The sequence below is a fragment of the Cetorhinus maximus genome, chromosome 14 (assembly GCF_964194155.1).
Source record: "Cetorhinus maximus chromosome 14, sCetMax3.hap1.1, whole genome shotgun sequence".
Taxonomy (NCBI): domain Eukaryota; kingdom Metazoa; phylum Chordata; class Chondrichthyes; order Lamniformes; family Cetorhinidae; genus Cetorhinus; species Cetorhinus maximus.
In genome coordinates this window covers 41,319,656-41,342,209 of record NC_135892.1, presented here as the reverse complement: position 1 = coordinate 41,342,209, position 22,554 = coordinate 41,319,656, and positions in this window count along the sequence as shown.

The following is a 22,554-nucleotide window of genomic DNA, read 5'->3' as shown; positions in this document are numbered from 1 at the left end:
CATTCCCGGAGATTTAATCAGAGAGACCATGAAGTCGTGGGAATGTATAATTTTGGAAAATGTAATTTCTTTCATGAGCCATCAATTGCAGAGATATTAAAAAAGCGATGCTCCTATTTTCACGTGTCAGTACAAAACTGTACTGCAAGCATTTTTCTGATAACTTGGTACAGTTATTTATCTTATATTTTTCCCTTTGCATTCACACCATTATATTTACAGTCCCCATGAATCTATCATGTTCCCCCTCCTATTTCTCATCTACATGCTGCCCCGCAGTGACATCATCCAAAAATGCAATGTCAAATTTAAAGCCCGTGGAATAAAAGGGATAGTGGTGGCACAGATATGAAGTTGGCTGAGTGGCAAGAATCAGAATAATGGTGAACAATTGTTTTTCAGACTGGAGGAAGGTAGATAACAGGGTTCCCCAGGGATTGGTATTTGGACCACTACTTTTCTTGATCTATATTCATGTTCTAGACTTGGGTGCACAGGGCACAATTATAAATTTTGAGGATGGCACAAAACTTGGAAGAATTGTGAACGACGAGGGTAGCAATAGACCTCAAGAAGAGATTAAACAGGCTGGTGGAATGGTCAAACACTTTGAGCAGATGTGATCAGCTTCCTGTTTAAAAAAAAATTTCAGTGTCTTGTCAGTAGTTCCACTTTTTCTTCCTACATGCCTTCTTTTGATGGATTTTCTTCTTGGCAGTGCTGACTTTAATATTGGCCTTCTTTTGAATTTCACTATTGGACAGACTTGGCTCAGTTATAAGCTCAGCTTGAGTGAACTCAGTGGTTGAGTCTTCTAGCATTTCTTCATCTGTCGGTTCCTTTGAAAACTCAGGGGTCTCTATTTTTAAAGCTTCATGGATTTCACGTAGCCGATTATTCAGCTCTTCCATTTCTTTTTTATATTTGTTAGTTGTTTCCTGGAGAATTAAGCATTGTTACATTTTCTCAGCTAATTTATTCTTCATCTCGGCCAGAGATATTCTGAATTCTTTCAGTTCTACTTTATACCTTTTTAGTGGAACATATTGGGATCTGAGGGAATCTTACAATATGCGAAAGTGCTTCAGCAGGTTTACTTTTTCTCTTTAGAGGTTACTGACTTCACCTCGAACCCTATCCTGAAAACTCACCTCTCTGAGTTCCTTTTGTTGAGTCTTTACATACTCCTTTTCCCAAACTGTAACATTTCCTGCTTCTGATTGAGATCTCCGTAGTCTCTCAAGATTAATCTCTCTTAACCAGTTTCTTCTGAGGAGATTCAGTCCTCTGCCTGCTACCACTATTAGGGGTAGATTAACAGACTGATTTCCATACTGTACTGGAACATTCCATATACCCCTTACTCATGTGTCTTCACCAGTATACATCTGTAATTTAGCATCTGAATTTTCCAGATTTAATGGGTGGTCTCCTCCATTCAGATATTTGAATGTATGTTCCCCTATAACTGTCGTGGATACCCCTTTATCAACCTCCATTCGGATGGATTTCTCGTTGACTTTCACTGTCATGTAGGTTAGCTCTGTTTTATCCATTTTTAAGTTGTGAAGTGAGTAAATATCTGACTCTGTTTCTTCTGGTTCCTCTATTATGCTGATTCCACAATTTCTATCTTTTTGCTTAAGGTTTTGTCTTAATCTGTCTTTACAATGTCGCATGATGTGTCCATTACGATGGCAGAAGAAACATTAAATTCTTCTATTATTGTAAGTTTTCTCTGTTAAACCATTGCTACTTTTGCTGGTCTGTTAATGGTGGCTGTCTCCCGCCTTTTGCGCTGTTTCTAACCAGTGCTTCCCTCCCAACACAAAGGACGGTGCAATTTTGTGCTCCCTTGATTGCTTCTGAATCCCTGACTGTGCTCTCCATTGCAAGAACCAACTCCAGTGCCTTGCTGAAGTCCATGTTCATTTTGGACAACAACCTTTTTTGAATGGCGTCTTCATTAATCCCACATACTAATTGGTCTCTTAACATGTCGTTAATCGATGTCCTGAACTCACAAAGCTCTGTCAGTTGTTTTAAGGCTGCTACATAGCAAGCGACTGTCTCTCCAGGGACGCAACACCTCAAATTAAATTTAAAACGTGCATTGTTACTGAAGATTTGGCTGAAAGTGGCTTTTTACAAGATTTACCAACTCATCAAAGCCATTGGAATCAGGGGCGTTGGGTGCCGTTAGATTATGAATTAGGCTGTACGTTTTACTGCCACACGTCAATAAGAGGATTGCTCACCTCTTCTCTTCCCCTGTTATGACATTTGCCAAAAAGAACGCAAGTCTTTCAATGTACTGTGACCACATGGGAAGGGGATAAGGAGTTGGGGGTGATGGAGGCGTGGACCAGGGTGTCCCAGAAGGAACAGTCCCTATGGAATGCTGACAGGGGGATGAGGGGAATTTGTGTTTGGTGGTGGCATCATGCTGGAGTTGGCAGAAATGGCGGAGGATGATCCTTTGAATCTGGAGGCTGGTGGTGTGAAAATGAAGACTAGGGGGACCCTAACATGGTTCTGGGAGGGAGGGGAAGGTGTGAGGGCAGAGGTGCAGGAGATGGGTCAGACACGGTTGAGGGCCCTGTCAGCCATAGTGGGTGGGAAACCTCAGTTAAGGAAGAAGGAAGACATGTCAGAAGCGCCATTTTTGAAGGTGGCATCATTGGAACAGATGCAACGGGGGGCGAAGGAACTGAGAGAATGGGATGGAGTCCTTACAGGAAGCAGGGCATTAGGAGCTGTAGCCGAGGTAGCTGTGGGAGTCGGTGGGCTTGTGGTGAATATTGGTGGACAGTCTATCACCAGAAATGGAAACAGTGAGGTCAAGGAAGGGGAAATGGACCATGTGAAGGTGATAGAGGAAATTGGAAGCAAAATTGTTAAATTTTTCCCAGCCCACATGAGAGCATGAAGCGGCACTGAAACAGTCATCGATGCATTGAAGAAAAGAGTTGAGGAAGGGGGCCTGAGTAGGACTGGAACAAGGAATGTTCCACATACCCCATGAAAAGACAGGCATAACTGGGGCCCATGCAGGGACACATAGCCACACCTTTTATTTGAAGAAAGTGAGACAAACTTAAGGACAAATTGTTCAGTGAGAGAACAAGTTGAGCCAGGTGGAGGAGGGTGGCGGCGGATGGGGATTGTTCGGCCTCTGTTCAAGGAAGAAGTGGAGAGCCCTCAGACCATCCTGGTGGGAGATGGAGGTGTAGAGGGATTGGACATCCATGGTGAAGAGGAGGCGGTTAGGGCCAGGGAACTGAAAATTGTTGATATGACGTAGGGCATCAGAGGAATCACAGCTGTAGGTGGGGAGAGACAAGACAAGAGGAGAGAGAATGGAATCAAGATAGGAAGAAATGAGTTCCATGGGGCAGGAACAGGCTGACATGATCGGTTTGCTGGGACAGTCCTGTTTGTGGATTTTGGGAAGTAGAAGCGGGACGTCCGAGGTTGGGAGACTATGAGGTTGGAGGCTGTGGACGGAAGAGTTCCACAGGAGTTGAGGTCAGTGATACTCCTAGAAATAATGGTTTGATGTTCGGTGGTGGGGTCATGGTCCAGGGAGAGGTAAGAAGAAGTTTCTGAGAGTGGGCACTCAATCTCTGCGAGGTAGACGTCAGTGCACTGGACAACAAAAGCACCATCTTTGTCAGCAGGTTTGATAACAAAGGGCAAAATTTTTAGCTTGGTGTGCAGGCACACGCCCAACCCGCTCGAGTGTAAAACAGTGCTTGATGACCTCAGGCTTGTGTTGCGACGCCATCCCACAATTGCATGATATTTCAGTCAGTGGGCACGTGCAAAAGTCGGAAGCATGCCCACCGACAATTAAGAGGGCAATTAAGCCCATTAAAGTTTCAGTTGTACCTGATCTTTTGTTGTCCGTCCAACCTTACAGTTGGTGGACTGACGAATTGGCCGGGTGGACTTTACAGTTTTGATGAAACCTCAACCAAGGGCAGGATGAGGTTTCCACTGTTAAATATTAAAAAAATGTATGGACAGAAATTTCATCATGTATATGTTCAGGTGATTGATTCTGACGCATGGACGTTTTTTTCTGGATTTTAAAATCTTTATTTCTTGCTTTTAAATTCTTCAGCTCCCTGAGGCAGCTCTCTGCTTTCGGGGAGCTTTCATTTTGCACTCTCCCGCGCCTGCGCTGACATCAGCGCCCGTCCTCCTCCCACCCCCACCCCAGCAGCGCTGAGCATTTCAGCACACGCTTCACGCTGGCTGGACATTAATCGGCCAGCCAGCCGGAAATTGTGTTCGGGGACGATCGCGTGTGGCGATCCATTCCCGGGCCCACCAATCGTGCCTGCATGCTGACCTAACAATCCTGCCTGAAGTCAGGGTTGGACCTGAGAGAACGGAGTGCAACATTTTAGAAGGAAATAGGTTAGAGTGGGTGAGAGGAGCAGAGAAATTGAGACGGACGATGTCATGCCAACAGTTCTCAATGAAAAGATCAAGGGCAGGTAAGAGGCCAGAGGGAGGGGCCCAGGTAGAGGGAGAATACTGGAGGCGGATTAAAGGATCTGTGGAATGAGGGGAGGACTCCTGCCCAACGAAGTGAGCACGGAGACAAATGTGGCAGAAGAAGAGTTCAGAATCGTGCCAAGCCCGGAATTCATTGAGATGAGGGCGTAAGGGTATGAAGCTGAATCCTTTGCTGAGTGCAGAACCTTCAGCAGCAGAGAGGGGAAGGTCAGGGGATATGGTGAATACACGGCCGGGGCTGGGATTAGAAGACGGGATGGGGTCAGAGGGATGGGAAGGGGTGGAGGGTCTTGGATGGGCATTGGTATCAATGAGTTGTTGGAGCTTGCGTTCTTTAGCATCTGGAAGGAAGAGAAAAAGTTTCTTGTTAAGGCATCAGATGAGACAAAGAATGAAATGAAGCTGGACAAGGACAGCTTTGAGATAGGATGAGTCGGTGCTGCTGGAGGGAGAGATCGAGTGTGTTCATATGGTGGCACATGGCATTGAGTGTGGATCTCAGGATGCGACAAGAACAGCAGTCCGAGGAACGTTGTATGTCCCGGAGATACCTGTAATCCTAGGTCGACTCAAAACATGAGGGATGGAGCTTCAGTTGGAATCCATATGGGGTAAGTCGGAGACGGAGACAGTTGCTGAGGAAGGAAATGTGGATGTGAAAGCGAGTTTTGGTAAACACCTTATCAAACACCAGGAGGGAAATGGAAAACAATGAAGGTGAACAGAGCAAAAGAGACAAACAGATAACCTGTCAGAGAGAAGAGCATTAGAGCATTACTTCTTCAAGGTAGGCATTCCTGGAAGAGAAGTGGCAGTGAATTAAACATTAAGATAGAGGCAAAATACTGGATGCTGGAAATCTGAAATAAAAACAGAAAATGCTGGAAAAACCCATCAGGTCTGGCAGCACCTGTGGAGAGAGAAACTGAGTTAACGTTTCGAGTCCATATGACCCTTCTTCAGAGCTAAAGAGAAGTGGAAATGTGAGGAAATTTATACTGTTTATAGGGGGTGGAGCAAGTGAAGCTGGATAGAAAGTCATTGATAGGTGGGGGCTAAAGAAAGATTGACAAAGGTGTCATGGACACAAGGCAAAGGGAGTGTTAATGATAGTGGTGAAAACTAAAGAAGGTGCTGATAGTGGCATAAAGGTAAGAAAGCAGAATGTGTTAATAGCAGAACAAGGGTCAGCACTCTGTGAAAGAACAACATTGAGCAAGTAACAGAAGGCCTTTTGGGGTTGGGGTGTGGGGAGGGGGTGTTAGTTGGGGAAAAAGGTTAGGAAAAGTGATCAAAGTGGGGGGTAAAAAAGAGGATAAAACAATGATTAAATAAATAAAAATAAGTAAATAAAAAACTGAAAAAAGTCTTTAGAAGGGATTTAAAAAGGGGTTCTGGTCTGAAGTTGTTGAACTCAATGTTTAGCCTGGAAGGTTGTAAAATGCCTAATCAGTCCTTACCACTACCTAAAGAGCCCTTGGGAGGGGGGTAAATGAAGGTGTCAGGGGGTGGTGAGGTTGGGAAGGGGAGAATGTAGGTGTTGGGGGTTGAGGTAGGGAGGGGGAAATGAAGATGTTGGCGAGATGAGTTTGGGAGGGGGGAAATGGTGTCCCGGGGGTGAGGTTGGGAGGGGGGATTGAAGGTGTCAGGGGGGTGACCTTGGGAGGGGAGGAAATGAAAGCATCGGTGGGGGGGAGTTCAGGGGGGGAGGTAGTACAGGGAGAGGAGGGGGTTACAGGGGAGAGGATGACAACTGGGGAGGTAGGTGTAAGGGAAGGAGTTTGGAGGGGGGAAGGAATGTGGAGAGGAGAAGGATCCAGGGAGAGGAAGGAGTGCGGAGAGGGGAAGGAGTCCAGGGAGAGGAAGGAGTGCAGAGAGGAGAGGGAGTAAGGGTGGAGGAAGAAGTAAGGGTGGAAGAAGGAGTTGGGAAGGGGGAAGCTGGAGGAAGAGTTAAGGGTGCCTGAGGGAATCAAGAAGGGGGTAGGAGCAAGCCTGGAAGAAGAAGTGAGGCTGGAGGAATAGGTAAGGCTGGAGGAAAGAGTTGAGAGGTGGGAAAGGACAAAGGGTGGTGGAAGATGTAAGGGTGTCTGAAGGAGTCAGGAATGGGGAGAGACTAAGCAGGGTGAGGGAATCCAGGAGGGGAAGGGGTCCGGTGGGTGGAAGGGGCTCCGGTGGGGGAAGGGGTCTGGAGGGGGTTGTGTCCAGGTGAATGTGCATGGGTCCATTTCTGCCTCCAGGGCAGTGAACGAAGGGTGGGCATGGTACAGAGGAAGGGTGAAAATGACCGAGGACAGAATGAGGCGGTGGGGTGGGAGGGTGAGGGTTTGGCGGTAGTGACAGAAGGGACGGCGAGGGTGGCTCGTGGGCACTTGGAGTCTGGGGTTGGGAAGAAGGAGGTCAGAGAGGTTAATGTGGATGGGGGTGGGATTTTCAGGAAGGAAAGGAATGTGCACATTGACCAGGGCATTCAGAAAGAAAAGGGTTGTGGCTGGTAGGTGACGGTGGGGAGGTGGAAGGTGATGCCAGGGAGATCAACATTGATGGGGAAAAGAAAATGGGTGACTGGGAAAGGGTAAAGGATGGGAGAGTGAAAGTAAAACTGAATTAGCACCATGCTGTCCAAACCCAAAAGTGAAACAAGAATCATGGTGGGTGAGATCAAATGCTGTATGTGAGTGCGATCAGTGGGTGGGTGGAGATGCAGGTCAGCTCAGAATCACAGAATCACAGAATTTTAACATCACAGAAGGAGGCTATTCGGCCCATCGTGTCTGCACCAGCTCTAGAAACGAGCATTAGGACCTAGTGCCATTGCCCTGCCTTTTCCCCATACCTTGTACATTGTTTCTATTCAAATAATCATCTAATGCCTCGATTGAACCTGCCTCCGCCACACACCTAGACAGTGCATTCCACTCCCGAACCACTCGTTATGTGAAAAAATTTATTCTCACGTCGAATTTGCTTCTTTTGAAAATCACTTTAAATCTGTGCCCTCTCGTTCTTGATCCTTTTACGAGCAGGAGCAACTTCTCCCTATCTACTCTGTCTAGCCCCCTCATGATTTTGAACATCTCTATCAAATCTCCTCTTCGCCTTCTTCTCTCCAAGGAGAACAGTCCCAACTTCTCCAATCTATCTTCGTAACTGAAGTCTCTCATCCCTGGAACCATTCTTGTAAACCTCTTCTGCACCCTTTCTAATGTGTTCACATCCTTCCCATAATGTGGCACCCAGAAATGTACATAATACCCCAGCTACGGTCTAACAAGTGTCTTATATAAATTCAGCATACCCTCCTTGGTCTTGTACTCTATGCCCCTATTAATAAAGCCCAGGGTACTATATGCTTTATTAACTGCTCTCTCCACCTGTCCTGCCACCTTCAATAATCTATGCACATAAACACCCAGGTTTTTCTGCTCCTGCATCTCCTTCAAAATTTCACCCTTTGTTTTATATTGTCTGTCCATGTTCTTCCGACCAAAATGCATCACCTCACATTTCTCCGCATTGAACTTCATGTGCCACCTATCTGCCACACCACCAACTTGTCTATGTCCTTTTCAAGTTCTACACTCTCCTCCTCGCAGTTTACAACACTCCAAATCTTCGTATCATCTGCAAACTTTGAAATTGTCCCCTGCACACTAAGGTCTAGAGCATTAATATATATCAGGAAAAGCAAGGGTCCCAATACCGACCCCTGGGAAACTCCACGACAAACCTTCCTCCAGCCCGAAAAATATCCATTGACCATTACTCTCTGTTGCTTATTGTATCCAATCTTGTATCCACATCGCTAGTGTCCCTTTTATTCCATGAGCAATAAATTTTCTCACAAGTCTGTTGTGTGGCACTGTATCAAATACCTTTTGAAAGTCCACATCAATAGCATTACCCTCATCGACCTTTTCTGTTACCTCTTCAAAAAACTCCACCAAGTTAGTTAAACACGATTTCCCCTTTAGAAATCCATGCTGGCTCTTCCTTATCAATCCATATTTTTCCATGTGACTACTAATTAATCCCAAATAATTGTTTCTAGAATCCTGCCCACCACTGAAGTTAAACTGCCTGGTTTGTAATTGCTGGGCTTATCCTTACAACCTCTTTTGAACAAAAGCGTAATGTTTGCAATTCTCCAGTCCTCTGGCACCTCCCCTGAGTCTAGGGAAGACTGAAAATTATGGTCAGTGGCCCTGCAATTTCTACTCTCACTTCCTTCAATATCCTTGGATACATCTTGTCTGGTCCCGGTGCCTTATCAACTTTAAGTACCGAAAGCCTATTCAAAGCTTCCTCCTTATCAATTTTGAACCCTTCTAGCGACAGAGTTTCCTCATCTGTCACCATGGTCTGGGTAACACCTACCTCCTTGGTAAAGACTGATGCAAAGTATTCATTTAATGCCATGGCTCCTTCGTCCATGTGTAAATTCCCTTTTAGGTCCCTAATCGGCCCTACTCCTCCTTTTACCATCCTTATACTATTTATATGTCTATAGAAGACTTTGTGATTCCCCTTTATGTTGGCTGCCTGCCTTTTCTCATAGCCCCTCTTCACTTCTCTAATATGCTTTTTCACCTCCCCTCTTAGTTCTCAAATTGTATTTTCTACCTGACACCTGTCATAAACACACTTTTTCTTCTTTATCTCCTTTTTCACCCAGGGAGCTGTTTGCCCTACCTTTTCCTTTTGATGAAGTATGCTTTGACTGTGCCCGAACCAATTCTTTTTTGAAAGTAGCCCATTGTTCAGCTACCAGTTTTTGCAATCAATCTTTCATTCCAGTCTATCTGGCCCAGCTCCATTCTTGCCCCATCGAAGTCGGCTCTTGTCCAGTTAATTATTCTTACTCTGGGTTGCCTATCGTCCTTTTCTATCATCATCCTAAAATGTACAATACAATGACCACTGTCTCCTAAATGTTCCCCCACTGACACTTTATCTACTTAGCCCGCCTCATTTCCAAGAACCGGGTCCAACAGTGCATCTTTTCTTGTTAGATTGAACACATACTGCTGTAGAAAATTTTCCTGAACACAATCTAGGAACTTTTGCTCCTCTCCACCATTTACACTACCACTGTCCCGGTCTACATTCGGGTAATTAAAGTTCCCCATTATAATTACTCTATAATGCTTGTGTCTCTTTGCAATTTCCCTGCAGATTTGTTCTTCTACATCCTTCTCGCCAGCTGGTGGTTCCATAGACTCAACAAGCAATGTAATTGAATCCTCTTTGTTCCTTAGCTATAGCCAAATTGTTTCTGTCCTTGAACCCTCTGGGACATCCTCTTTCTCCAGCACTCCAATGCTCTCCTTAACCAATACCACCACCCCTCCTCCTATCTTTTCCGAACACCTTGTACCTGGAAATGTTTAATACCCAGTTCTGCCCTTCCTTGAGCCAGATCTCTGATATCGCCGCAACATCATATTTCCACATGGCAATCTGCACTTGTAACTCCCCAATCTTATTTACTATACTCCGTGCATTCACATACATGCATAGTAACCCCGATTTAGATTTTGTAACTTTCTTCCTCACCCTGGCTTCACCTATTAACTTACTATTCTCTATACTGGTGCTATCTGTCTCTCCCAGTATTTTGTGCACCCTGGTATTCCTCTCTAATATTTTCTCTTGGTTCCCACACCCCTGCTGAGTTAGTTTAAAGCCCTCCCAATAGCACTAGCAAAACACCCCGCACGGAACTCAGTCCCAGCTCTGTTCAGGTGCAACCCGTCCGGCTTGTACAGGTGCCATCTCCCCCAGAACCAGTCCCAGTGTCCCAGGAATCTATAACCCTCCCTCCTGCACCATTTTTCCAGCTACGCATTCATCTGTCATATCCTCCTATTTCTGTACTCACTGGCACATGGCACTGAGAGTAATCTGGAGATTACTACACTTGATGTCCTGCTTGCTAATTTTATACATAGCTCCCTAAGTTCTGATTGCAGGGCCACATCCCCCTTTCCTATCGAAGTCATTGGTACCAAAGTGGACCACAACCTCTGGCTGTTCACCCTCCCCCAGAAGAATGCCCTGCAGCCGCTCTGTGACATCCTTGACCCTGGCACCAGGGAGGCAACAAACCATCCTGGAGTTGCGTCTATGGCCACAGAAACGCCTGTCTGTTCCCCATACCAATGAATCCCCTATCACTATTGCTCTTTCTTTCTTCTTCCTCCCCTCCTGTATAGCCGAGCCGCTCGTGGTGCCACAAACTTGACTCTGACTGCACTCCTCTGAAGAACCAACTTCCAAAATGTCCGAGGGCTCTAGCCTGACTTGTTGAGGGGAAGGAGCACCTGGGGGGATGTTGAGGTGCCCTGTTTCCCTCTCACTTTGCCACTGCAGGAACTCACCCATGGCTCCTGCGATGGAGTGCAGGTCTGCACACATCTTCGTGTTCTGCTAGACCAGGGTGTCCATTGCATCCACCATCCTCCCCATGGAGACCTCCATACATGCACATGTGGGCACCACTTCATCAGAGAGCAGGCAGACGCACTCATGCAACTCGCGAGCCACTCTGTTGAGAGCTTCCAACAGTTCTGTGTGATGTTCCCCCGCCTTCTGCTGACTCTCCAGGATGAGTTGGAAGGCCGAATCCAGAGGCTCATCATCTGACCCAGACCTCACAGATGCCTCTTCCCCAGCAATCCTCCGAGTGCTGGGGAGCTCGGCTGAACTTGCCTCCTCCTGCTGCAGACATGTGTCCATGCGGTGACCACCAGATTGTGAACCCGAGTCTGCTCTAGATGTAGGTCCCACCAAGATGTATGTCTCTGCGCTGGTGAAGGTTATGGGTAAGCGCTGTGATGGGTCTATCAGGCTGCTTATATCCAGCTCTTCAATGGAGGTGGTGTCCTCTCGGCTGGAGGTGAGGATGTGGATGGAGCTGAGGGATTGGCTGGCTGAGGGCATTGGTCGCTTGGCAGGGCTCCCTGTGAAGCAAAGTAGAGATAATTAGTGCATGTCAGCAGAGCCAAAAGCAGGAGAGAGAGCACTCATAGTTGCTTTGAGAGAGGACTGAAGGGGTGCAGGATCCTCCTGTTGGTGTTCGCCGCCGACCTCACTGTCACTGCAGGCAGGGTCAACGCCCTCACCGGTCAGTGTGTTGGCACACTCCTCAAAATGAGTAAGGGGCCTAATGTGGGCCACTCCAACCCCAGGCTGGGACCTCCCCCTGCTGTTGTGAGCCAGCTGATCCTGCATGAAAACAGATGGAGAGCAGGACACATGGCACTGCATGAAACATTTGTGTGGTGTGGTGAACGGAGCCATGGACGGGATGAGGATGTGAGCTCCAGAGGATCTGAGCCTGATGGAGATGTGAGGGTGTGTGTGAGAGTTAGTGGTGTGCCTTGTGGTGTGAGATCCCTGTGGATCTGTGATGGGTTTGTGAGTGTGAGAGTTGAGAGTGATGAGAAGAGTGAGTTACTGTGATGGGATAGATGAAAGCATTCATCCTGTAGCGGCGCTGGTTGGCTGTCCTCTTTTCTGGGGCAATGGCACTGACCACTGCTGCCACTGCCTCCCATGCTGGATTGGTGATGCTGCTGCCATTCCAGCGGCCAGAGTGGCGGTAGAGGACATCACGGCAAGCCTCCACGGCATCCAAAAGGCACTTGAGGACGCATCATTGAACCTGGGGGCTGCAGTCTTTTTGCCTTTCGGGGTCATGCCTTCTTTGCAGCAGTCGTGGGCTGGAGGCACTGAGAGGTGTGCACGTGGCTGTACTTTAAATATGGTGCCCGGCATGATGAAGCAACGAGATGATGGCGTGGCGGGCGAATGAAAGCCTGCCCACCATGGAAACGGTGCATTTCCCAGGAATGCATAATTAATATGGCGGGTTTGGGACAATACAGCATGAAAAGCCCCCTTGCAAATCTGGGACGATTCCGCCCTGTGTGTGTGTGTGAGGTGTGGTGAGGCGGAATGAGAGTGTGTGTGTGTGTTGTGTGTGTGGGGGATAGGGAGGGTATGTGTGTGTAGTGGGGGTAGTGAGAGAATGTGTGTGGGGCGGGGTGGTGAGTGAGAGAATATGTGTGTGTGTGAGAGAGAGTGTGCGTGGGGGTGAGATAGAGAGAGTGTGAGTGTCTGCCTTACTCTCAGTCTCAGGTTTCTCCCTCCCTCCTCCACATACCAACACATATATACATACACCCACTCACAGTGGTTGAGAGTGAGTAAGTGAACACCCTGAGACTGGGAGTGAGCCAGACACACAGACACTGACCCTCTCACACTCTGGTCATTTTTATTAATTACTCTCTTTTAACTGAATAATTTATTGTTTTGGCATTGCTTTGCTTTTGCTCAGTTTCTTTTTGAAATTCAGTCTATTGTTGTGCCAAACTTTATCTTTCAGAAATTTGCTCATTGGTCCCTTGAGTGAGAAAAAATTGCAAATGTGCCCCGCCCCCCCATCCCCCACCACCCCCCCCACCCCACATCCCGCCGAGTGGAAAGGTTGGGCAAGCCTACTTTAGATACTGTCCGGAGGATGAGGCTACCCTGTTGGGGCATGTCTAAGAGACTGTCTTGGTGATGAGGCCATGCTGTTGGGAGCATGTTTAAGAGACTGTCTTGGTGATGAGGCCATGCTGTTGGGAGCATGTTTAAGAGACTGTCTTGGTGATGAGGCCACGCTGTTGGGAGCATGTTTAAGAGACTGTCTTGGTGATGAGGCCATGCTGTTGGGAGCATGTTTAAGAGACTGTCCTGGCACTGTACGGGCCATGTTAGAGGGCTCTGCACCACACATGTGTCTTGGTTCCAGTCTTGGGTGGGGGAAGGTCTGCCCGGGCAGTGACAGTCAGGCACAGAATGGTATGCAGGACATGATCAGTCAACTAAGACATTTGGTCCTGGGCATTAGATTCATAGTATTGGGAAGCAGAGGGCATAGTAACATTCAGGGGAGGCATTTGGATTCTGTAGGTCGGCAGCTGAAAAGTCATGAGGATGTATTGGATGGTCTCATGGGGGGATCTCGGAAGTTAGGGGTGCACGTGGCCTTGAGAAGGAGAGCGGTCAGATCGACAAAGGGACATCAACATTGAAGGTATCAGTGGAGAGAACAGGAATATCAATGTGGACAATGATGCAGCCAAGGGTAACAGGGGGAGGCTGGATAGTTACAGGAGGAATAGGAATTAGGTGATGGTTACAATGGATGAGAATGGGAGGAACTTGGTAGGTGACAAGGAGAGGTTGGAAGCTGGTCACACTCATATCTAATGAGGACCATGTTTGCCTTCAGTAAGTAATGATGCAGTTGAATGCACGAGCTTCAAAAAAACAATATGGGAGGGGGTCTCAAGGCGTGTGGGAGAAGTTCAGCACGACTGTTTTGGACCAGTTGAAGGGGCACCCTATTAATTACCTGCTCAAGCCACAGATAACAAGCCTGAGCTGAGTACTGGTTTTGAGGGCCTAATGCCTAATGAACAAGCTTTGCTCCTTCATTAATGGCGTGCATTCAGGCGAGAATACATTAAGGCTGGGATTTTCCGGCCTGCCGCAGCAGGTTTCCCTGCAGTAAATGCAGCAGACCATTCAAATCCCCATTGACTTTGGCGGGACTGGAAGATCCCACCGGTGGGAGAGGCCAGAAAATCCCACCTTAAGTCTCGGTGCTGCAGTGAGTTTGGTATAAATGGTCATCTGTTCCTGACAGAGGCATGTGAAAAGGGAAGGAGGGTCAAACAATCAAGGGCCATGGTTGCTGGATAGAAGCTACATACACACTACAAGCCTCAATATTCTCATTGTACTGGTCATGGCTTACAGGACATCATGCTTACAGACATGATATTAGTGCAAGGCTAGGGTAGCAAGAGTTAATGCCTAGACTACTGGAGGCGAGCTGACAATAGCCTGACTGAGGGTTATAGCACATGGCTGTATTCACCCTGATCAAGACCCTTGTGAATGTGCAGACATGTCTGAGGGGGAGGCTCAGCCACCTGTGGACCTCCAGGATGTGCTTCACCTGCAAGTGGTGGCCTGGGGATGCCATGTCTAGACTGAGAGCAGGCCAAGGGTTTGACACTGGATTCCTGGCTTCAAGATGGAGGGAGAGCATTTAAGGAGAATTTGTAATGATGTCTCAACTCTATTTGTTCACAGATACAAGAAGGAGTGGAGAATGTAGGCTGCAGGCAATGCTGCCTTGTTGCTAGCTGTGATTCGCACAAGGAGAAGAAGGGCCTGTCACCGATTGGCACAGGTCTGGGAGGAGCACAGCCTGAGCAGCAAGAGGCAGCAGGGCTTAGGAAGTCCCAGATGTTCCTGAGGAGGGGCAAAGTCCACAAAGACATGTGGCATGACCTAGGGCATATAGAAGATGCAGCTCATATATGGAGTTGAGGGAAAGACAATGGCACAGGCACCTTCACTTGACCAGGGATGTGGTAGCTCACATTTGCCACCTTCTCCGTGAGGAACTAATGCAGCAAGGACTTCAAGGGCTTCCCATGCCAATGACTTTGAAAGTGACGGCTGTACAGCTTTTTTGTCAACGGGTCCTTCCAGGGCTTCACTGGGGATTTGCGGAATATCACAATCGGCGACACACAAATGTATAAGGGAGGTGACAGATGCCCTTTTCAATAAAATTCACCATTAGATCCAGTTCCACATGGATGATGCAAGCCAAGCTGCCAGAGCTGTTGGATTCACAACTACCTCGGGTTTACCACAAGTGCAGGGTGACATCAGCTGCACACGTGGCCTTGAGCAACAGCCAGTGAGATTCATCAATAGAAAGGATTTCACTCTCTGAATGTCCAGCTAATTTGTGATCACAGAAAGCAGATCCTGCATGTTTGTGCTAGCTACCCAGGGAGATCTTACAATTCTTGCATCTTCACTCACTCGCAGGTGCCACAGATCTTTGAGGGACCTCGGGGCTTATAGAACTGGCTCCGGGGGCACAAAGATCTGAAGATCTGACTGATGATGCCCATTCGCTGTCCACATGGTGGTTCTGAAGAGAGATACAATGTTGCACACTCCACCACATAGAGCAAATGATTGACCTCCTGAAGATGCCTTTCTGATATTTGGACAAGTCAGGCAGGACTCCAACACTCACCACAGAGAGTGTCCCACCTCATAGTTTGCTGCATCCTGCACAGGCTTGCACTGCAAAGGTTACCTAAAGGAGAAATTGAGGAGATAGACGTCTCCTCAGATAAGGAGAATGCTGAAGAAGTTGGCTTTGAAGAGGATGAGGATTTAGACAAGCCACATGAAGATGCCATTGCAAGGGTACGACATGGCAGATAAAGCTGTGGCAACCTGATAGCTACAAGATTCCAGGAGGAATAAGGTGATGACAAATTCTCACAATCAAGGTTTCCTTCAGCCTTCGATGCATGGGATGCCCCAACACCTTCATTCTCAGCTTGAAAATCTCAGGAGTGATCAAATATCTTAATATGGTTATGGAAACATCAGTAGCCAGGATCCCCTAATGATGGGATCATCCTTGGAAGGGAAAGTAGCCTTGGCAACTAGTGGCTGCTGTGAAAAGTGATTAACACTCCCTAAGCACATGTCCTTAAGTAACTCCACATAGTATAGTCCTCTCACCTATGGCCTAACCAAGTCAGCATGCATGGCAGATTTTAAGCAGCTGCAATTACAAATTACACAGGGATGCATTCATGTCAGTATGACACCAGCTCTGTAAGGCAGCCTGAACACACATAGCAGTCCTTAATGCTTTGCACTTGCGCGGCTCAACAGGGAGCAGCATTTGGAGAGCTCCACTTGCACCATTGCCAGCTCTCATCAATGCATAATGCTGAGGCATCATCTTGCTACTACCTCTCAATTGCCCTTCACACATCAGGACGCAGTGACCTTTAACTCTACATCATGCAGTAAAGTTTCGAGGTTTGTTTGCATTATCCTCACTGAGAGTGCATCAACAGGACAATGGTTGGCTGAGGTGCAACCACTCGGGACCCTGCAATTGTCGGAAACCTCAGAAATCTCTATCCTAGATGACCTTTGCATTACAGTGAAACCTTGACCAGTCATTATTGACACAAGAGACAATGAATGCATCTTCCCTTCATGGACCCTACTGAGGACTTAGGAGATTTGCAAATGTATTGCTTTCAGATCATGAGTCCTCGACATGATCCAGGTCACAAAGGCAATTCCTGTCTACATACCCTAACTCAATGAGAACATTGTCTTACAATGAATTTCAGTTTGAGTTGTGTGCTGTGCCTTTACCCAAGGAGCACGTAAAGCACCCCTAAGCAGCCGTCCAGGTCCAATGTAAGGAGACAGTTCAAGGTGAGCACACCCCTCTGACATCATGCACTCATACCCCTCGAGCAGACGTTTGTAAGTTTTCTGGTTGATTCTTATTTGCCTAGTTCAGCGTCATGCATGAGGAGAGTAGGGACTCAGCAAGGAATGACGTTCAGCGTAAACGCAGACACTATACCATCCTGCAGAGAGACATGGAAATATATGGACTTCAAAGTTTGAATCTACTTCTTTCATGACCTGACACTCATAAAGTAAATGCTGTTGCAAACTGTACATTGGACAAAGGAATATAACATTAGTCACAACTACTACTTGTGCCATCCACAAACAACAGACATCAGTGTGACAAAAGCAGGAGAATCCCTAACATTGATGAGCAATTCTCCTGATCCGAAGCACGTCTGTTTGAGATTGAAGGCCAGTGATCAGTGTCACACATGACGTGCATTCCCTGATGTCACAGGTGTGGAGAGATTGTGAGATTGTGGTGAGATTGTGTGAGAATTTATGCAACTGAATATCCAGATGGGAGCTCATTAGGGTGCTACATTTTGGACCCTTAAATGACCACAGGACATTGGAGCAAATTGAATAGAAATGGAATCATGAGACTTGGAGAAAGCTAGATGAAACATATATTTACAAAAGTGAAAAGTCAACACAATGACTGAATACCCTTGCCACCAATGTGCACTCAATACTCTTAATCTTCCTAAACCTAGTGCTATGCCCAGCTGTAACCCTGACATCCACAGCTGAGGTAGAAGGATCCTGCTGGATGCTATGCCCTGCTGTCTGAGATGACATGGTGGCTCGAGGTCATGAGGGCCCTGGCCTGCTAAGGGACCCCTGTTCTAAGGCAGGTGGGCTCTCCTCAGCCTGACCCGTTGAGGTTACTGGCAGTGGCGATGTGGGGCAGCAATGCACACTTGGAGTGTACTGGGTGGATGCCCTGGGGTGCTTGGCTGGCGTTCCTCCTCCCCTTGGGTGCTGGTTGCCTCCTCCCTGACTCCTTGAGAAAAAGAAGAACTTGGAAAAGGTGCCCTGACCCCCTCTCGTCCAGCCACTGCTGGAACGCACTTATGGCTAGAATGATGGTGTGCAGGTCTGAGTGCAATTCCAGCAGAAATTGCTGGACCTAGGTCTCCAAGGTGGCCACCATCTTTCCAAAGGAGATTTCAATGTACTCACATGCCAGAGCCACCACAGCAGATAGAATATGGACAGACTCCTCCATCCTTTGGTCCAGTCTGTGGATGGCCTCTGACAACTCTGCCTGATGTTCCCCTGCCTGTCTCTGCATCTCAGTTCCTCAGGATATTTCCCTCAGCCCAACCATCTTCAGCTGTTTCATCAATGACCTTCCTTCCATCATAAGATCAGAAGTGGAGATGTTCGCTGATGATTGCACAATGTTCAGCACCATTCACGACTCCTCAGAGACTGAAGCAGTCCATGTCCAAATGCAGCAAGACCTGGACAATATCCAAGCTTGGGCTGACAAGTGGCAAGTAATATTTGTGCCATACAAGTGCCAGGCAATGACCATCTCCAAGAGGAGAGAATCTAACCATCGCCCCTTTATATTCAACAGCATTACCATCACTGAATCCCCCACTATCAACATCCTGGGGATTACCATTGACCAAAAACTGAACTGGGCTAGCCATAAAATAGTATGGCTACAAGAGCAGGGCAGAGTCTAGGAATCCTGTGGCGAGTAACTCACCTTCTGATTCCCCAAAGCCTGTCCACAATCTACAAGGCACAAGTCACGAGTGTGATAGAATACTCCCCACTTGTCTGGATGAGTGCAGCTCCAACAACACCATCCAGAACAAAGCAGCCCACTTGATTGGCACCACATCCACAAACATTCAATCCCTCCACCACCAACGAACAACAGCAGCGCTGTGTACCATCTACAAGATGCACTGCAGAAACTCACCAAGCCTCCTTAGACAGCACCTTCCAAAAGCATGACTGCTACCATCTAGAAGGCAAGGGCAGCAGACACATGGGAACACTGCTACCTGGAAGTTCCCCTCCAAGCCACTCAGCATCCTGACTTGGAAATATATTGCCGTTCATTCACTGTCGCTGGGTCAAAATCCTGGAACTCCCTCCCTAACAACACTGCAGGTGTACCTACACCACAGGGACTGCAGCGGTTCAAGAAGACAGCTCACAACCACCTTCTGAAGGGCAATTAGGGATGGGCAATAAATGCTGGCCTAGGCAGCAATGCCCACATCCTGTAAATGAATAAAAATAAAATCTCCAAGAGGCCTGTTAGGGCCGAGTCCAGAGGCTTGTCACTGCCTCCTCCAGCTGTGGTCCCGTGTCTGTGATGTCACCACCAGATTGTGACCCCCAAGTCTACTCAAGAACTAGGTCCCACTGAGGTGCGTGTATCTGTGCTGGTGGAGGTTGCAGGTGTAGTAACGGTCTTTCTTCTGAGGATAATTTTGCTTCCTCCTCGGAGGTGGCCTGGGGGCTGGAACTGAGTCTTCTGGTGGAGGACAACCTCCCCTTTTCTTGCTGGTGCCTGAACAGAGAAAAGAGAAAATTAGTGATTGACAAGGTGGGCCCATCCATCAAAGATCACTCACAGTCATTGCCTGCATCTTGTCGATGTATACCCAATGCATCCTGGAGGGAAGCCGATCTCAACTTCTGCACAAGAATGATCCCTCTCCTCTCCAACGAGCTCTGTGGCCTGTTGCTCCAAACTTGAAAGCATTTGGATCCCTGGGGTATTCCCTCCGGTCATGGCTCGCTCTCTTTTATTACGGGCAATCTTGTCCTCCTTAAAACCAGATGGATTGACTGTGAACAACAATGGATGAAAGAGCAGTTCAGAAGCTTGCCTGTTGTCTCTGCTGAGCCTTCCCCAGTAAGCGATTAAGATGCCATTTGTGCAAGAACTGACATGAGATAGAGAGCTTAAAGTGGCTGGCAGACATTAAATGCAGATATTCCATCCACTGGTAGTGTGTGACCTCCTTGTGGACTATCACCCTTAGACTGCCTGATGCCCTCATGAGAGTTTGAGTTTGCAGTGAGTAGATGTCTCACTTACCCTGGTGGAGCACAACAGTTCATTCATTGCTTTCCTGCTCTGCAGAGCGGTCCTTTTCTGAGCTCCATGGGCACTAACCTCCCCAGCGACCTACTCCCAGGCCAGCGTGGTCAAGCGGGAGGACCTCCTGCTCCCATCCCAAGGAAAGAGGACCTCCCGCATTTCCTGGACAGCCTGGAGGAGAATCCCCAGAGAGGCCTCGCTGAACCATGGGACAGAGGATTTCCTTCGTTTAGGTGCCATAGTTTTTATCATCACCAGAACTCCTGGCCTGCAGTCTTTCCAGGTGCTGTTTAAACATGGTGCCAGGACTTTCAAATGGTAATGGTAATGGTTGCATGGGCAACTTCCTGCCCGCCCCACCATGAAATTCGCTGAGCTCCTTGCTGATGCATAATTAATGAGATGAAAAGCGGAAGATCGCACATGTTCAGCTGCCCAGCGGGAATCACTCCAACATTCCCGCCCGCCATCGGGCAGTCTTCAGAATGGAAAATTCTGCCCATAGTTCCAAGTCAGGATGGTGTGTAGCTTGGAGGGGAACTTGCAGGTGGTGGTGTTCCCATGCATCTGCTGCCCTTGTCCTTCTAGGTGGTAAAGGTCATGGGCTTGGAAGGTGCTGTCGAAGGAATGAACCTATCTGCAGATCTAATGTAAGTTGTATCAGACTTGGGCTTGTGTGCTGCTGACATTGGGAAAAAGGTACAATATTCACAAAAATTGTAGTGAGAGGGTGATATGCAAAGGATTGGTGGGCTTTAGCAAGTATCAGTCTCAAGTCTCCTGCAATGTGTATTTCTTGTTTTCAGTTAGAAGTAACATGAAATTTTAATTGGAAATGACACATGGTGCTGTAATACATTACAGCTTTAGACTTCATCTGCATTCTTTCCTTATACATTCATATGTGTTTGTTATAATGTTGGTTGGCACTGTATCAGCAAGAGAACTGGGGTTTCAAAAGTAAAGAAATATTACCTCATAAGGGCTGAACATGGTCACTAGGTTCATGTTTTATGTATCTCTGGGCCACTTATGTCACACTATTTAAATGTTTCAATCTTGCCTCATCTCCTTTATCAAGTTTAATGCAAAATTATAGTGATTGAATGTTACTTTCAGCAGTCCCGTTCCATATAGAGCTTCCCACACAGATTGCACATTTGGGAGAAGCCAGACATTCAGCCATGTGTCTTTTAAATTACCACAAATAAAACAAATACATTGGGGAGCCAGCTCTTAGAAGAAACATTCCACCAAGATTCTCAGATAATTTGCAAACATTTTCAAACTATTCCGCAGTGATCAAATCATTGTGTTGTGTGGCACACCACAATACTAAATGGAATAGACTCAGAACTGATCTACCAGCTAAAAACTGGGCATCCATGAGACTCTGTGGGACATCAGCAGCACCAAAATTGTATTCAGCCACAATCTGTAATCCCAGGTCCAGGCATATCTCTCAATCTACCTAGGAAGCCAGGGAGGAAATATCGTCTGCTCTGAGGGTCATTTTCCAATCCTTACTAGAGAGGTGAGGTCCCAGAGAATTGGGAGTCTGTGAACGTTGTACCATTATTTAAAAAGGGTGTGGGGGATAGGCTAGAAATTTATAGGCTGGTCAGACTGACTTTGGTGGTGGGCAAATTATTGGAAATAATTCTGAGACACAGGATAAACTGTTACTTAGAAAGCAACAGATTAATCAGGGATAGTCAGCATGGTTTTGTTAGGGCAAGATCGTGTCTTACTAACTTAATAGAATTTTTTGAGGAAGTAACAAGGAGAATTGATGAGGGTAGTGCAGTGGATGTTGTCTGCATGGATTTCAGTAAGGTATTTGACAAGGTCCCACATAGCACACTGGTCAGAAAAGTGAGATCCCATGGGATAGAGGGGAAGGTGGCAGGTTGGGTCCAAAATTGGCTCAGTGACAGGAAACAAAGGGTAATGGTCGATGCATGTTTTTGCAAATGGAAAACGGTTTCCAGTGATATTCCACAGGGCTCAGTGTTGGGGCCCTTGCTGTTTGTTCTATATATTAATGATTTAGACTTAAATGTGGGAGGCATGATTGGGAAATTTGCAGATGACACAAAAATTGGCCGTGTAGCTGATAGTGAAGAGGATAGCTGTTGACCCCAGAATGATATCAATGATGTGGTTGAGTGGGTGGAGAAGTGGCAAATGGAATTCAAACCGGAAAATTGTGAGGTAATGCATTTGGGGAGGGCAAACAAAGCAAGGGAATACTCAATAAATGGGAAGTTATTGAGAGAGACTGAGGAAGTCCTTAAAGATGGCAGGACAGGTGGACAAGGTGGTCAAGGAAGCATATGAAATGCTTTCCTTTATTGGGCAAGGTATTGAATACAAAAGCAGGGATGTAATGATGGAACTGTATAAAATGCTGGTTAGGCCACAGCTGGAATTTTGTGTACAGTTCTGGTCACCACATTACAGGAAGGACATAATTGCCCTGGAGAGACTGCAGAGGAGATTTACAAGAATGTTTCCAGGGCTTAAAAATTGCAGCTATAAAGAAAGATTGGATAGGGTGGGTTGTTTTCCTTAGAACAAAGGAGGCTGAGGGGTAATCTAATTGAGGTGTACAAAATGAAGGGCCT